An 18,448-nucleotide genomic window follows, 5' to 3' on the forward strand; every position below is an offset into this window, starting at 1 on the left:
TGTGTGTGTGTTACATATACATATAAGATCTATATCTATATAATGGAATATTACTCAACCACAAAAAAGAATGAAAGCTTGCCATTACAACAACATGGATGGACTTAGAGAGTATTATGTTAAGCAAAATAAGTCAGAGAAAGACAAATACCATGTAATTTCACTCATATGTGGAATTTAAGAAACAAAACAAATGAGCAAAGGGAAAAAACAAAAAGAGAGAGAAACAAACCAAGAAACAGACCCTTAACTATAGAGAACACACCGATGGTCACAGAGGGGGGTTGGGGGGCCATGGGGGAACTGGGGTGGGGATTAAGGAGAGCACTTGTTGTGATGAGCCCTGGGTGCTGTATGGAAGGGTCGAATCACTATACTGTACACCTGACACTAACATAACACTCTGTGTTAACTGGAATTAAAATAAAAGCTAAAGAAAAATGAAAGCTGACATGTGGTAAACATAAGGGACTTAAGCAAGGTCACCAACAGACCACGGGAAGAACCGGGATCAAAGCCCAGGTCTGGGGCACTCAGAATGCCTCAACAACATTGCCTGTCACAGTTTAAGACATTTTCCAATACAGATAAAACACCACAGTGCTTTGAGGCATAATTGAGAATATCCTATACGTGGGTAGTAAATAAGCTTTAAAAGTACATTTTTCCTACTTTTCTATGTGCATCTGATTGGGTAGAATCTGTATCTCGACCATTCCCAGTGGGGGAGGCCACCTGGTGAGCTGATCGCCTCTCTGTGGCATGAACTGCAGTTTCCACAGAAGGTCTACACAAGGTCATCAGTCCTCCTAACAACTCCACCACCTGTGAGATAGCCCCACACATGTTATCACGGGTCATCCTCATAACCCAGTATGGTGGGTGAGGACTTCATTCATCCATCCACTCATTCATTCATTCCTTGTACCTTACATGTTAATTGTGTTCCTACTAACTATGTGCTACCCCCTTGACACATACAAAGCTCTTGTTCTGGCCTGAAGACACTCAGTTTTATACACAGAGTGAATGAGGAAACAAGGTGGGTGCAAACACTCTCCAAACTGAGTGTACATAACCCAATCAGAATTAGTGTTCTCATAGGAAAATAAAATATTTTAAAGGCAGAGGTCACCAGCTGTGAGACATGGTCATAACCACTTATTTTTTCTTCCTTGGACATATCCTTTATTCCTTCCATTTTAAAATCCTATAATTAATTAGTCTAATACAGGGTCTCATGAAAAAAGTATAGTTGGTAGAGTTTAATCATCTCTCTCAGGTCATGAGCATGTCTTTCATGGCAAAGGAAGAAGAGATATCCTGAAATGGAACTTTTGACCAAAAAAAAAATTTTTTTTTACAAAAGGAAGAGAACTCAGCAATTGTCTTTGAGCATTAGGCATTATCACAAACAGACTGGTACCATTCTGAGTCTCATCTTGATGGTGCAAAACTCAAGAACACACGGGCTCTTTCCAGCACAGGGTATGGGCACACTGTTCCCAGCTCAGTGAGCACGTGTGTGACTGAAAGGAGGGGCTGACGCCATGGAAGGAAGTCTTCTAGTTCTTGGAGTGGATCCTTCCCCTGGAGGGAACCAGTGGCAATGGCCTCAGGAACCCCATTTCTAACCAAACGATCAATGTGACGCATGGCAGGAATGGGGCCCGTCTGAAGGCTCCTCTGTCCCGACGGAGTTGTGAACCCAGAGGCGGATGATAAGGCTGCCAATGGAAGGTGCACATGAGAGAGACCGAGGTCTCTCTTAGGGAAAGTGGAGCATGAAATGAGGCCAACTAACCAGATGAGATGAGCATTAATGGAGCCGAGCATAAGGAACACTGGGCTCCCTGGCAGAGGAGTTCCAGGGGTCATGCTGACCCCACCAGGATGCGCCAGCGCTGCTCATGGACCAGCCCCAGGCAGATGTTGAAGCAGAAGGAGCAGCCCACGCCACTAGGAACCCACAGCCTCCTCGAGGACGGTACGGCACTGATGCAATCCCCAGAGAAGAAGGAGCATCCCCAGTGCATCTGCCAGGGAAAGTGTGCAGAGGACAGAATGCACAAGCCCAGCCAAGGGCTGAACAGGTGGAGAAGGGGGTGGTGGGTGGCAGAGACAGAGGGGTGAGCTAATGCGCGGGAGCCTGGGGGGTGATCAGAGGACCCACGGGTCCCCGGGAGCTGACACCCAGATTACAGAAGGCCGCAAACACCAGGCTGACCATATCTGCAGGTTACACAGCCGGCCTCTACCTTGAGCTCCTGGTTCAGAAACTGTACGTAATGAAATCAAATGAAAAGTACTGCCAAGGAAAATAACACTTCATAGAAAATCTCCTACTCTTTTCATTAGTTCATCAAGTATTAACTGAATGCCAGGCACTTTTTTTAGACACTGGGGATGTACAGAAAACACAATACAGAGTGAGAAAGGTGCTCTGGAGTAGAGAGGAGAGAGAAACGCTAACGAGGAGAATAAAGTATGTATTATGTTAGATGGTGACACGTGCTAAGAGAGAAAACCAGGGGTTCCTCAGGGTAAGCCTTTTGAATAAGGAAGTGAGGGGGGTTAGTGGTGGGGATCTCTGTAGGAAGGGCATTCCTGGAAAAGGGAACTGTGCGTACAAAGGCCCTGGGGTGGGAGGAAGGACACCCAGTGGCTTCGGGGCACCAGGAGGTAGGGTGGCAGAAAGAGCAAGGGGCAGACAGCTAATGGGGAGAAAGTTGGAGGCCTGGAAACAGGCAGCTGAGACCCCAGACAGAGTCACTGGAATGTCATCAAACCGGCAGGGAGAGAACCTGGCTTTCCATGACATCCATGGCATCATCATTAGATTGATCTCACAACCAAGAAGTCCATTCACAAATCCTGGCTCCTTCCACCCATCATGAAGGGATTTAGCACGTCCCAAATGTTACAAAGTCCTCTTTTGTCCTCCTGAGGCCTGAGGAAGCCTCCTTTAGAAAATCAGTGAAACAGGGAGCCCGTCCACCGTGCTGACGGTGAGACCCCAGGGTCCCGGGGAGCAGCCCTGTCCGCTGGGCACACTCGAGCCCACCTTGCGGAGGTGGTTTCTCTTAAAAACAGTCCCTGAGACAAAGCGTTTCCTCAGATGTTGTGTGCCTGTAAATGACAGCGAGGGCCGGACACCCCCGTCTGGGTCCTGTGCCCAGACAGCCCCGAGATGACGAGGGGCACGCTGGATGTGAGGACACGTCTCCTCCATGGGCCTGCAGGGATTTGCACGTGTGCTCTAAAGTGCCACGGTCTGGCGTGGGTCATAAAAAGGGCTGGGAAAAGCGGCCTCTGTCCTCACCATCACTATCAACAGGACAGACCGCCACGTCCCAGGGGTGCCCTTACACTCCCCCTAAAACCCGCACCACGGCTTTCACCAAGAAAAGCTGAGTCTGGTTAACAAACACAAAGGTTTCTTAGGGAACGGACCCACCACAAGTGCATTTGGCAAAATGGCATCAACCTGAAGCCTGAAGTGAAGTAAATTGCAGTATTTACAAGCCAAGGCAAATGTTCAAAGGGAGGGCTCAAACACAAAGAACAGATGGTGAGGGGGCGAGAGTGGCTTTGCCAACACCCACAAAATGCAGATTTTTTAAGTGCCTTGAAGGCTGTTTATGGTCTGAGCACCCGGGAATCAGCCCCTGGGCTCCGGGCTCCGGGAAGCTGTCCTTGGGCGTCCACACTGCATCCTGGACAAGGCCGTCTGCAGACCCCTCCTCAGGAGATCTCCTTTTTCATGAAACATCACCACTATCTTGTAAATGCCAGTTAGATTCTTTCTGCTTTGTTTTACAATGTGAAAGTGGAGGGAGCTGTTTGCAGCTGATGCTCAGCATCAAGAAAAGTGGAGAAAAAGGGCCACCCCTGTCACACTGTTTGCTTCCAGGGGTTATCCAAACCCTTAGGGATGGTGGACCTACAAATATGTCTTAAAAGTCCCCTTATAGGAGCTCCAGAAAGAGTACTGTATCTTTTTTAACTTTTAGGAACATCTTTGCAAACATAACTTTAACCACTCCATCCCTGTCCAGTGCAGATTGTGTGGGGTGAGGGTAAGCACAGGTGGGAGTTGTCCCAGTAGAGGGAAGGGGCAGGGAAACACTGAATTGCTCCAAGTCGATCAGAGAGAAAATAAGGGGACAACACGTATTTTCATTGAACTTATTAGCTATTATTTCTCATCCCGTTAGTTACTTTCTTATACTGGAATCATTTTTTTTTTTTTTGAGAAAGAGAGTGCGCATGAGCAGGGGGTGGGGGGGTTGGAGAGCGACAGAGAGGGAGAGAGAGAGAGAATCCCAAGCAGGCTCCACACTGAGCATGGAGCCTGTTGTGGGGCTTGATCTCACGACCCTGACATCATGACCTGAACCAAAATCAGGAGTCCGATGCTTAACCGACTGAGCCACTCAGGAACTCCAATACTGGAATTATATTTAAGGAAAAAAAAAACAAATTGCACATACATTATCACAATGAAAAATCACTCTACCACTACTTCTAAAGCCCAAATCCAGTTGCAGTACAATAAATGCTAAAAAATTTACCAAAATGTTAGTCATCTGAGGAGTTGGTTCATCTCTTCATCTCTCACAGAATCTATTTTGGTGCATTCTCAAATAAGTGGTTTCAATAGATCAATGTATGGATGGGGGACAGATGGATGATGTTATTTGATTAAGTTTAGAAGTAAGCACTGTATCTTTAGAGACACACACCCTCACGTATAGGACAATATGTTCATGGGAAGGACAGTAATAATACACTTCCAGTTTTATCTTCACAGAGAAGAGACTTTCACACACACAATCTCAGCATGCACACGCATGCACACACACACAGATACACGCGCCCACACATGCACACACAGAGGCACACACATGCACACACAGATACACACACGTGCATACAGAGAGACACACGTGTGTGCATGCACACACACACACACAGATTCTACAGTTGATGTCTGCAGAAGGAGTAACATTTTCCACCACACTGAGTCCTGGTTTAAGTATCAAGTTGATAAATAACCTTGAGATTTCAAGGCCACACCAAAGAGTCGCTTACCCTGGGAAAGGGCTGCTGAGATTACTCCTGCGTTTGAGGTGGACAAACATTTGATTCCAGGGAAGAGATTCTGGTCTGTAAAGAACATTAAATGTTTAATTCCAGTGAACAGTAAGCTCCAATAAAGAGATGCCTCATTGTACAAAAGCATTTCACAAAAATAAAACACCTCCTATTTGGAGACGTTATTATGTATTTCAATATTTCTGGAATGAAAGACATACTTTGACATGTATATTTGGTAATTCAAATAACTTTCCCACTTGAATAAATAAATACAGTTCTTCTATCTGTCTAGATTCTCAACATATAACAATGCCTGCATATAAGGTGCCCAAAATGTACTATGATTTTGTATCATTTTTAGAGGAAAATTATTTTTGGTTCTTGAAAATGTCCTTTTTTGTCAACATCAGTGATTGGCAAAATTTGTAAAACATAGCACTAAGTATCCAAAGCTGTATTATTTATTGCTTCTCAAGATATCTAAATATGCTTTCAGCACAGCGTTCTGTTCAAAATAAGAATGGGCAGACAGGCTGTCAAGAAAAATAACTTATAATTAGAAAATTTGAACTCATATTTTTTGCAATTTCAGATTCTTTAAAAGTGGGTAAAGTCAAGTTAGTCTATAATTGATATAATGGTAATTATTTTACCTTTTCATTTTTGAAGTTTGAAAAGTTTTATTATTCCCCATAAATCAATAACAAATATTGCTTCCATTTAGGTTTAAGTGACGTGAAGATTTCAGCATTGAGCTTCTACTAAAACGGAGTATGTGATACATGGGTGGGCTGACCGTTCGCTGCTAAACTATGAAGGCTTCAGTGCTGGGAGAGAGAAATACAAGGGAAGAATGACCAGGTAATGGTCTTCCAAAAGAACATTCCCACTTTCCTGATGTATCCTTGATGTTTAGACACATGAATTCCTCCTCACCATGACCCTAGATGCAATGTTACCGTGACATATTTTTTCATCCATCTTACTGAAAACATTAGCAGATATCTCTCTGATGGTACGACAATTAAGGAACCCCTCCCAGACTTGAGGGCCCTGTTGTTGAACAAAGTGCCATAAACTAAGCTTCTAGAATTAGAACTCGGTGTTGTCGTCTACGATACTCTGTGAATAGACAAAGCTCATGTTGTCAGGGGCTAATCTACCACTCTCCCCACAAACAAAGGCAATTAAAGGAAAAAAATTCAGCACTGGACATCCTTCAAAGTTAAAAAAGTTTTATTGCCATATTATTTTAATATATTTTAAATCTTAGAACTGGTTTGTCTTGGTTTGCCAACCAGAAGACTCACTTGATAGGAATTCACAGATTAACAAGATACCAGGGAAGACTATGGGTTGAGGACTAGTTCGTTAGGAGTAGAGGAACTTCTCTGGTAAGTCCTGTGAATGATCAGGCCCAATCTGGGCTCCCCCAGTACTGTCCCTCAGCAAGCACGGGCCCGCCACAGTGTGTCCCTTGTTCGGAGTGGCTGGCCACATGGAGGGAGCACGTACAGTCTTTTTCAGACAGCATGTTTGCTGCAAAGACAAAAACCTCAAGTTGGATTCAGGGCAGTATTTTCGGTCTCACATACTCCTATCCATCCTGTGGCGCTGTCTTATGCACCACCCTTCTGGCACGCTTCTAAACACAATCGGGCAAGTTAGATGAAAACACACGTATGGCTTAACTAAATGTGCATGTATATCTCTTTCTCTTCTACTCACTCAACAAATGTTTGTTGAGCTCTTCCTCCTCAAAGGCGCTGCTCTGAGCATTGAGGAGAGCAGGGAAAAAAAAATATAGAAATGCCTGCCCACGAGGAACTTAGCCAAGCAAAGGGAGGCAGAGAGACAGACAAACACACAAACAAATGGGTCTCATAGGCTCTTCCAGCCCACGGAGCCTTTTGAGGGAGCTCGCAGGAGCAGGCCACGTCTCTAGGAGCTAGTCTCAGAAGGCAGCCCAAGTCCTCCATCTTTGTTCAGACATGTGGCTGTTCCCAGCAGGAGGTGGGATGGGGGTCCCCTCCCCTTGCACCTGGGCATCCCTATGACTTGCTTTGACTCACAGAATGTGACAGAGTGAAATTCTGGGACTTCCAACCCAGGCTTTAAGAGGACCACCTGTTTCTGCTCCCTTTTTCTTAGAAGACAGTCACCATGCAGTAAACACAGCGGCCCTGCCAGAGAGAGAGAGAGAGAGAGAGCAGAGAGAGCAACAGAGACACAGAAACAGAGATAGAAAGAGACAAAAATGGAGGTAAAGAGAGACAGAGAGCAAGAGGGAGAGAGAAAGAGATACAGACAGACAGAGAGAGAGAGAGAGAGGAGGTCTACAGCCATCTTGGGTGGACCAGAGTCAGCCCAGCTCACAGCTCAATGCAGCCACATGACTGAGCCTTGGGGAGACCAACAAAAGAATCCTCCACCCGGGCCCCGGTCAATCCTTACAAATAAAATGTTGTTCGGAGGCACTAAGCTTCGGAGCACTTGCTACAGAGCAACAGATTACTAAACCCTGCACGGGATTAGTCTGGCTCTTGTGGTCACACTATACTACGTGTGTGTGTGTGTGTGTGTGTGTGTGTGTGTGTGTGTGTGTGTGTGTGTTGGAAGTTAAGGGCAGTGATTTTGACGAGAGGTGAGCCCGGCTTGGATGTGGGTAGTCATACCCTTGTTGATGTGGTTAGAAATGCTCAGACTCTGCAGTATGTCTCCATTTACACGGAACTCTGGTACAGGCAGAACTTACCTGTGGCTTCCTCTGGATATATTCTGAAGAAAGGGCCCACACAATCATGTGTGAGCTGGGACAAAAGAGACAAGTCAAGGACAAAGTCAACTTCATACCCGGCAGCTCATTCTTCCCCAAAGCAGCACAAATATTGTCCAAACTCTCCAACAGCAGGCGCACAATCTGATGGGACAAGGCAGGTGTCCCCAGGACTGACTGAACGGAGGTTCCCACACTCAGAAGTGTGCCAGTGCTGGGAGTGAACAGAGATGTCAGGAGTCACCTGTCCCCTTAGGACGCACAGGGAATTAGGAGTTCTTTATAACCCCACATACAGGTGCGGAGACCGTGAGGCAGCCACAAGGAAAGCTCAGTACCAAAGACTGTTCCAGAGTCATCAAGCAGTTCTTGGAGGTGAATGCTGATGTTGGTTTCTTTCAGAGAGCTGAACAACAGATCTGGCCCTTCTCATTCCCAAGAAGCAGGTTCTATTTATTGGCTCACAAAGGGGACCCAACCCTGAATGGGAGAGCAACCATCAGGGAGAATTATGAGGGCAGCCTCACAGGGACTCCAACTGTAAACAGCCATCAACCCCAGTTCACGTCTCCCTGGACACTCCCCCTGGGAGAGGGGCCTTTGCCTGCTCAGGCAGCCAGGTTACTGATGTCTACGAAGGTGGGCAGAGGACAGACTCCCCCGGCGGGTCATCGCTGCTGCTCCAGACCACTTCCTGGTTGCTCCCGACAGCTCTGGGCCCAGAACCACGGTGCTCATTTCCAGGGGACCCAGCTGGTGCTCCACCTGCCTCACTGGGGAATTAGCTCCATGATTCCTTTGGTTTTCCCTAGGAGTTCTTCATTCAGTCAGGGAATCTTTTACCTGGCACCTACTCTATGCCCACAAACATGTTGCTTCAGAGACAGTCTTTATTCAGAGTCGGAAAACAGAGGTTCAAATCTGGCCCTTTGAGGACCAGCAGTTTGTAAATTCTCTGAGATGGCCCTGGGCCTCCCCGATCTCCGTTTTAGGAAATCTCTCTCTAACCAGCTCAACAAGAGGACACAGATGCTCCTCGTTTCCCATGTTTTGCTCTCCTCCCCTCCCCTTCCTTCCTCTCTGCCTAATTCCCCGCTCACCTGCAGCAGTGACGTGTGTCTGGAGCCTGACGTGCACCAGTTCTAAATCTCATGCTGCGGAGGGTGCAGAGATGCGTCCACGGGTCACGGTTACCTGGACAGCACAACAAATGTCTGGGCACAACTACAAAGCCAACCACGTGCTGTGAAAGTTCGCTGGAATTCCTCCTTAGCACAGGTGCTCTGCACATCCCAGCTGTTCTTGCTAACATGGGATCGAAGACTAAGTAGAAGACCTACTGAGCATGCAGGTTCTTTGCCATTCATCTGATGTTGAAGCACTCTGGAACTCCTCCGGGAACCCGTTTTGGTCCCCACCCTCTGTTCTATGGGCCTGGGCCCTGAATTCTAGGAAGTGCTAAAGAGCTGATTCACATAAATGCTTGCTTGTTCATACCGCAAAGATAAGTCTCCTCTTTTGTCTTCCCCGAGCTGGGCCAGTAGGAGATGCACCCTAGCAGGTTCACCCCTGGAGCCCTGGGGCTTAGATTCGGGGCTAACAAAGTCATGGTTAGCCTTAGCACAGAGTAAAACAGCTTAATTGCAAATGAGTTTCTCACAAATATGTGCCGCTGGTCACCAGGTGCCTAGCCAGGGCCAATCCACGCCTGCCAGGGAAGAAAGGGCTCAGAGCCCAGGCCACCTGACAGCTCGTTAAGGTGCAGGTGTGCTGCAGCAAGGCACAGGCAGGGTCCCCATCCCTAATCCCACCCTCCGGTCCCGGCACAAAATAGAGAAGAATCACCTTCAGACACAAGCCATGGGGTCATTACTTAGAGTCAGGCAGTCCCTCCTTACCAGTCCCAAGAGCAGAACAATCAAATTGGGACAGCAAAACCCCAAGTGGGGGCTACTGCTGAGGGCCCTTGTTCTCACACTCCAGCCGCATCAGAATCCCAGGGGCCTTGTTAAAAACAGACTGCTGGGCCCCACCCCAGAGTTTCACGGGGAATTTGTATTTCTAAGAAGCTCCCAGTGGGTGCTGGGCAGGTCAGGGCCACTCTCACTGACTCAGTCTCTTGTAAGGGACTGGGTGTGTGGTGTCTGATAATGGGGCGAATCTGTCCCAGCACATCTAAGAATGCCCAGATTTGCTAATACTCCCACGTCCGTGCATTATATCATCCCTTCGTCAAGCGAGTGTGGCACTCTGGTCCCAGGTACAGTGTTAAGAGGCCAAGGAGCTGACAGAGAGGCTGATTTACAGCAACACTATGGACAAGCTCGTCCTAGACCTTCAGAGTGGCTCGGAAGCAGCAGAAAGCCGAGCTGCTCCATCTCTGAAAGGCAAGGTCTGTGCACGTAACCATTCAGTAATAAAGAAAAGTCAAATGGTGATAAAATATAGTATTTGGCGATCAATGGAAAGTGAACTCCCAATGTAATTCAGCCAGCAGCCCAACGTTTGACTTTGAAGGGGGCAGCTCCCACCGCAGCCGGACATTTATATTTTGTGGCCAACCAAATCCCGAGCCTACTCTGCTGAAAGCGCTACTGAGTTTCTGGGAGGTGACTCGTGGCAGCTCAGATGGGACCTATGGCCACGTGAGCCTGAGCTGCCCCCAAACCACGTGACCTGGTTTCAGTATTTCGAGGACATTCTTTCCAGGATTTTTGAAGTTCAAGTAATTAAGGCCAAGTGGTTACATTTCACGAAGCCCCCACACCCGCGACCACAGTCACGCGCCCTCTTGGGTCACATTGCCGATAAAAACCACAACCTCGTGCCACATGGTTTTAGAAAGAAAACGTGAAACTAGGCAGGAGAAAAACTGTAAATCTGGACACACTGGATTCCACAGATATGTTCCACCCTTTTCTCCCACTTTAATTTTCTCTATCGTCATTCCCCTAAAGCATGGCTTGTCTACAATTATTTGTCTTCTCTGTTGACAAATTGTTAGAGCAATCACCTTAAATTCATTTTGGATGTCATTTCAAGTGGCACTTCTCCTTCTCCTGTTAAAAACGGTCTTGCTTCATTTCAGTTTTATTTTTTTCTCGCCTTTCTGTGAACAATCCCTCCTTGGCCAGCTATTGAGTAACGATGTTGAGTCAAAGATATGTTTGCCCTAATGCAGGCAAACCAAACAGGAGCTCCATGACCAACAGAGACCCAAGGGCCAGATAAAAGGCCAAGAGGCTTTCTCACAGCTAGGTGCAAGCTGCACCCACCGCGTTCCAAATTCACCTGAAGGGTCCTCCTGAAGAAAGGTTTCTGGTGAAAATACTTACATCTAGCAAAAAGCAATAATTAGGAAGGGACTTGAAGACTTCAGAGTCATATTATATCATTTTTTTAATTGGAAAGTTTAGAAAGATGTCATTTTATGGTCAGCATACATATAAATGTTGTGTTCTATGGTTTACAGTTTTGTTTTGTATTTAATGAAGACTTTGTTTTTAGAGCAGTTAGGTTCACAACAAAATTGAGAGGAAGGTACAGAGATTTCCCAGAGCCTCCCTCATAATCAACAACGCTCACCAAAGAGATACATTTGTTACCAAGGATGAGCCTACATTGACACAAAGCCCATAGTTTGCCGTGGCACCCTTGATGGTGTACATCCGATGGGTTGGACAAATGTTTAATGACATACAGTCAACAATATAATATCAAACAGAATAGTTCCACAGCCCTAAGACTCCTCTGTCCTCTATTTGTCCCTATACCCCCATCCCCATCAACTACTGATCTTTTCACTATCTCTACAGTTTTGCCTTTTCCAGAAAGTCATATAGTTGGAATCATACAGTACATAGCCTTTACCGACTGACTTCTTTCACGTAATAATACGCATCTAAGGTTCCTCTGTGTCTTTCATGGCTTGATAGCGCATTTCTTTCTAGCATTTCCATTGCCTGAATGGACCACAGTTTATTTATCCATTCACTTACTAAAGGACATCTTGGTTGCTTCCAAGTTTAGGCAATTATGAATGAAGCTGCTATAAACATCTGTGTGCAGGCTTTTGTGAACATAAGTTTTCAACTCCTTTGGGTAAATAATGAGAAGCGTGATTGCTGGATCGTATGACAAGAGCATGTGTAGTTTTGTAAGAAACTGCCAAATTGTCTCACACAGTGGCTGCACCATTTTGCTTTCCCACCAGCAGTGAATAAGACTTCTTCTTGCTCCAAGTCCTTGTCAGCATTTAGTGTTGTCAGTGTTCAGATTTTGGCCACTCTAATCAGTGTGTAGTGGTATCGCATTGTTTGAATTTGCATTTCCCTAATGCCATGTGTTCCAGACCATCTTTTCATAGTTTATTTGCTATCTGTATATCTTCTTTGGTGAGGGATTTCTTACAGTCTTTGGTCCATTTTTAAATTGGGTTGTTTTCTTATTGTTGAGTCTTATGAGTTCTTTGTGTATTTTAGATTATAGTCCTTTATCAGATGTGTCTTTTGCAAATAATTCTTCCCATCTTGTGGATTGTCTTCTAAATTCTCTTGGCATTGTCTTTCAGAGTAGAAGCCTTTTTCGTTTTGTTTTGTTTGTTTGTTTGTTTTAAGAGAGAGAGAACACAAGTGGGGAAGGACAGAGGGAGAGACGGAGAGAGAGAATCTCAAAGAGGCTCCATGTGCATCATGGAGCCCAGTGCAGGGCTCCATCTCACGATCCTCAGATCATGACCTGAACCAAAATCAAGAGTTGGATGCTTAACTGACTGAGCCACCTTGGTGTCCCATAGAATAGAAGTTTTTAGTTTTAATAAAGACCAGCTTATCAATTCATTCTTTAGTGGACAATGCCTTTGGTATTGTACCTAAAATGTCATCACCATACCAGAGCATGTAGGTTTACTCCTCTCTTTTCTTCTAGGAGTTTTACAGTTTTGCATTTAGATTTAAGTATATAATGCATCTGAGTTAACTTTTATGAAGGGTGTAAGGTCTGTGTCCGGCCTTACATACCTGGGATAGAGCCCAACAGATTATAGTATATAATTGTTTTTATGTTGGGGGTTTGATTTGCTATTATTTTGTTGAGAATTTTTGCATTTATGTTCAAGAGAGATATTGGTCTGTAGTTGTCTTTTCTTGTAATGTAATTTATATCACTTTACTAATAAACATTAATAATGAAATTGGTGGACTAATGTTCACTGGTCACAAGGAAGGGCTTCTCTGTACATTTGTTGCACGTTTTCTGGTAATTTTGTGCTCTACGCTAGATAAGTATGGCTAGGTTAACAGGCTTTGGAGATAGGCTGGATTTGGATTCAGGGTTCATGTCATGCTAACTGGGTACGCTGTGTGAGTGAGTTGTCAATTGTCTTTTCTTTTTAAGATTTTATTTATTTGAGAGAGAATGAGAGCAAGAGCACAAGCGGGGGGAGCGGGAGAGGGAGAAGCAGACTCCCCGCTGAGCAGGGAGCCCGATGCAGGACTCCATCCCGGGACTCCAGGATCATGACCTGAGCCGAAGGCAGTCGCTTAACCAACTGAGCCACCCAGGCGCCCAGTTGTCAATTGTCTTAAGTTTCCATTTCCTCATCTGCAAAATGGATTTACTAAAAAATAGTAGTACACCATCTCACAGGGTTTGTATGAAGATTAATTAGTATAATCCAGGTACGATGCTCGAAATATCATATTAAATATGTAGTGTTATTATTTTTGTTATTTGCCTAGCCTACATCTTATAGCTTTAATATGAGCTAAAAACCAGGGCGCCTGGGTGGCTCAGTCAGTTGAGCGCCTGAGTCTTGGTTTCGGCTCAGGTCATGATCTCAGGGTCATGAGATCAAGACCCACCTCATGCTCTGTGCTCAGAGAGATTCTCTCTCTCCCTCTCCCCCTGCCCCTCCCCCCACTCATACTTGCTCTCTCTCTCTCTCAAATAAATAAACCTTTAAAAAAAATGAGCTTAAAACTTTTTTCCTTATTATAATATTTTATGTAGGACATTTTTAATTTTTAGTCTGTTCTCTGGGAGCCTTTTCCCATGGCACTGTGATATTGCAGATTGATGCCTGCAAAATAAGTCTTACTTAAATTTAGTGGTGATTATTTTTCATATATAAAGTAATGTCAACATCTCCTAAAAAGCTGTAAAATGGAAAACTGTAATCCTCACACATTAATAAGCACTTGCATGTGTAGTGTGGCTTTGGGTTTATTAACTAGCATCTATACTCAGTCTTCTGAATAGGAGTTCTCTATATAGTACGTTTGTTTTTCACATCGTGTGTTATTTTTCTAGTTGTTTTTTCTCTGTATCTAGATGATTACACACTTTGAATCGGGAGAAACATTAACATCTGCCTAGGTGAACCTCTCTTTCAAAACCAAAATCCCTGGTGTGGGGTATGGGGAGGGAGGTAGAATGGGGGTAAGGTGGATGGTGGTGTCCAGTTTAGCCTTACACACTTCCAAGTTACTCAAAGTTAGCCTGGAGCAAGGGTATACCTTTAGTCATTAAAAATAATTCCATCTCATATTGAACTGAAGTTTACTTCCTTGTAATTCCTTCCCTTTGGTCTTAGTCTGGTCTCTGAAGCTACTTAGGAAAAATATGAAATACATCTGAAATACGCTTTTTGGGATATGAAATAATATGAAACCGACATGAGAACCCCAAGTGTCTGAGGACCCTTAACGCTCCCCTTACACGTGTCTTCGGGCTCAGTAAATCTGTCTGAGTCCTTCCTGTGTGGAAGTTTCTAGAGCTTTACTATGCAGTCCAGCTTTCTTTTGAAAAGGAGACAATATTTTCATTCTTGCCTTGAAACGTGCATGAAATCCTGTAAGTTGTCTACCAAATCTCCCCCACTGCAGCAGAACTGCTTCTATACACATGCATGGATGTGTGGACAAAGAAAGTGCTTTCAGTTCTTCTTTGAATAGAGAGGGTGACCAGAAATCATTTACATCAAAGACAGTTGTAATTTCTTCAATTTCTCCAGAGACAATAAAGTCTTACTTTCAGGCAGATAGTGATTTTTTTTTTCAAAAGCTCCACATTTCTAACATTATTAGAGAAAACCACCTCTCCTAGTTTAATATGTAAGACTTATCTTGATTGAAAGGTGTTAAATGGAACTTCTGAGTCTGGAGTCATGAGACCATGTTGTCTTTCCTGCCGCGAATGCCATCCATAAGACAAACATTTGCTGCAAATTAAACTTTCAGCCATCTCCAACCATCTGACAAAGGGGCCCCAAAAATGCTGCCCTGTCTAGCAGACTGAGAGCGATGTGCTCCTGCACCCAGGTGTGAAGGGCCAGCCCTCCTCAGCTCATCTAAGGGGGCACAGTAAACCGTATGCTGGCCCAGGCCCCACTGGGTGAACAGAACAAACCCCAAACACCTGCCCGACAGCTGGGGCTATTGTCTGTGCCCCAGCGATTTTCTGGTGAAGGAAAAGTTCAAGACACAACCTACAAGGTGGTTCAGAAAAAAAAATGATAAAACTATTCACAATGAAATAAAGCATGCTTTAAACAGCATACATTCTTCATTTTTTATCTTTAAAAGGAATTGTGCCAGGCATTTTCACGTCGGGTTCTGCTCACAAAATAGGCATTATCATCACCATTTCTAGATGAATTCAGGGGGGCTGACGACCTGCTCAGACCACTCTAAAAGGAAAAAAACAAGGAGATGGACCCAGATTTTCTTACTCCAGGACAGAGCCTTTCCTTCACTGCTGACGCCAGGTGCATATATGTAAAAAAAAAAAAAAAAAAAAATCCAATACTATGAACCAAGGCAAAAAATTTCTTTTAGTTTTGAAATCTAACCAGCAAAGTGCAGGGACAAAAATGCACTTCATAATACTCTACATTCTATCCTAGATCCTTCAGTCTTTAATTTCCAAATCGTGCCATCTAGCTTTGGAATAACAGGCAAAACACCACTCCGAGAAGGAATGGAGATGCACAGAATGGCAAAGGAAGAACCATGGAAGCACAGCACCTGTCAGAAGAAAAGCAGCCCCGCAGCCCCGACCCCTGTGACCAGGGAGCGGTGACTTCAAGAGCCACACCAGCTAAAACCAGCTCAGGAAACCAGATACACACCGGCACAAGCACTCTCCTTTCTGGAAAAGCAAACCCTTTCAGACCGTACTAAACCTGCTGTGTTTAGAGAAACTCCTTGGTTCATTTTCACCCTGATTTTATACAAGGAACGAGCCTAACTTATTTTCTTCCTCTCCAAACCTGTATTTCTACTTGGTAATTTTGTTACTCTCCCTGTGCCATTTTTAGTAGGTTTTATCTCCTCAGATACACTGTCAGAAGCAGGGACCATGACTGTCTTCTTTTAGGTCACCCAAATAAAAACTATTTGGATGATGCAAAGCATTACTTTGCATAAAATAAGAATTTAAAAATGTTTATTACACTCACCACTTTGCTGAAATGAATATTTTAATTCTAAGTAACTAAAAATCATGGAACATGGTAGACACACAAAAAATATTCCCTAGCAGAATTAAAATAGAGTGTTAGAAAACACATTTTTCATCAGTATGAGAAATCTCACCTCTTCCCTCTGATTGGCGTTGACCATCAGCCTGGTTTTTCTTGTCTTAGGAGCAGCCCAGGGTCCAAGAGTAGACACTGGAAAGAAATGTTTTAAAGTTACCAAGGACCCATCTGCTCATGTAGTAACACAATGTAGCATTTGATATTATAAATTTTCACTACCCTATAAATAGAAAGGAATATCAATTCACACTGAGATACTTTGCTTGATATTTAAGATCAACTTTAACATTTGAACAATAATTGCATTCTTTTGGCACAAAACAGGAAATTTACAGCCCTTTCTTTCAAAATTTCTTCTGGTATTTCAATATTTAATAATATTATTTATATATATGAATGCTGGGAGATTTTTTATCACTGTATAAAAATCAAAAATCATATCAATATGTTTCAATTCTTAAAATTCCAAGAAAAACTAAAGTTATTTTGGTAGAGACAAAAAGCATATTTTATACGTAGCATTTAAATATTCCAAAATTATAGTAAACAGCATTTGTATTTGGAACAACGTCCTGTGTTTTCTAGAAAATGTTACTATTTATCTTTTGTGAATGTTTATGAACAGGCTGCTAACTTGGGTGCTCAGACTCCTTGGCATCACATACAGAGGTCTAGTCTCATGACTGCAACAGATCCATGATTACCAGATGATGATGGAGATTTCCAGTGGTTGGGGCGTCTCCTCACACTGATCTATTAGAAAACACAGAACACTTGCTAATGGCGGAAAGAAATGTTTTGACAACAGATACTCTTCCGAGCCCATCACAGAACCTCCCTATGTCACCTGCACACCTATGCGCTCTCAAGAGTGAGAACCATTGTTTTGGGGTTTTTTTGTTCCTTCTGTCTCTAACTTAAAACCTTCATTCATATGTCCCAGTTTCTGTGTCCACTCAAAAAGATCCACAGTCTGTGTGTTCCCAGGATTTAAGTCCCATTTACATATATAAATGGGCAGGTCAGAGTGAATAGCTATAAGCCACTCATTCCGCAATGACCAAATCCAAACTGTCCCTCCTTTGTCCCTCCTTGCTTCCTTACACTGGGGAGCGCTGGCCCCTCACCCTGAATTCCCAGGTGGAGGAGCTTTCTCAGCAGGCCTCCCACACCACCCCGCCCTTCGCCCTTTGGGAGCTCTGCATGCTCATGAAAAAGCGACAGGCCCTTTTGCTCCGACACACTTCACCACGATTTGCCCTTGAATTTTTCTGTTCTAAAAAAAAAAAAAGTTAATTTACTAAGAATGTTTAAATCTTCTCTGGAAGTCAACTTTGTGTGTTAAATGGATTAAGTGCCCAAATTATGGAAGAAATCAGCAAGTTTGAGCAAAACGTCTTTAGACATTTTTATGGAAACAGCACATAACAATATTTGGGGTAATGTGAAAGATGACATTGTCTATAAAACCCAGAACATAGGTTGGGGAAGAGAGTCTAGAATATTCATGCAAGATATTAATGTGAATGCATAGCTAATAAAAGATGATGCTCACCTAAACATACTTTGCCTTAGCATTTTGCCCAAAGGAAAGGGTGTGACTATCAGCCGGTCACGTTCACTGTCCAGCATGGCCTACACGGGTGCCTGGCACTAGGAACATCTAATGAATGCTTACGCAAGAATCTGAGAGCACTTCGCTCACCCTGAAGCACTACAGACCTCAGAGAAGGTAGCATCCGTCGACCAACCCTATGAAGCTCTTCCATGGGCTACTCGACCCAACCCATTCATCTGAAAGCGTCACAAGCCACCCAGTGGTGTTGGCTAGAGTTTCATTCACTTTCCCACCACTGGCATCTCCTACATGCTTAACAGCTATGCTTCCATGAGCGTCCATGATACCGTTGGGATGAAACCCACTGTGGGATACGAGTGGTGTTATAGGACTCGACAAAGTAAATTTAACTTACAAAATTTCTTGCAGCCCTACTTTAAAATCTCATGTTCTCAAACCTCAAACACTTTTTGGG

Source organism: Callorhinus ursinus, unplaced genomic scaffold (assembly GCF_003265705.2).
Source record: "Callorhinus ursinus isolate GAN/ISIS: 27379988/994484 unplaced genomic scaffold, GSC_fseal_2.0 scaffold6, whole genome shotgun sequence".
NCBI classification, from domain to species: domain Eukaryota; kingdom Metazoa; phylum Chordata; class Mammalia; order Carnivora; family Otariidae; genus Callorhinus; species Callorhinus ursinus.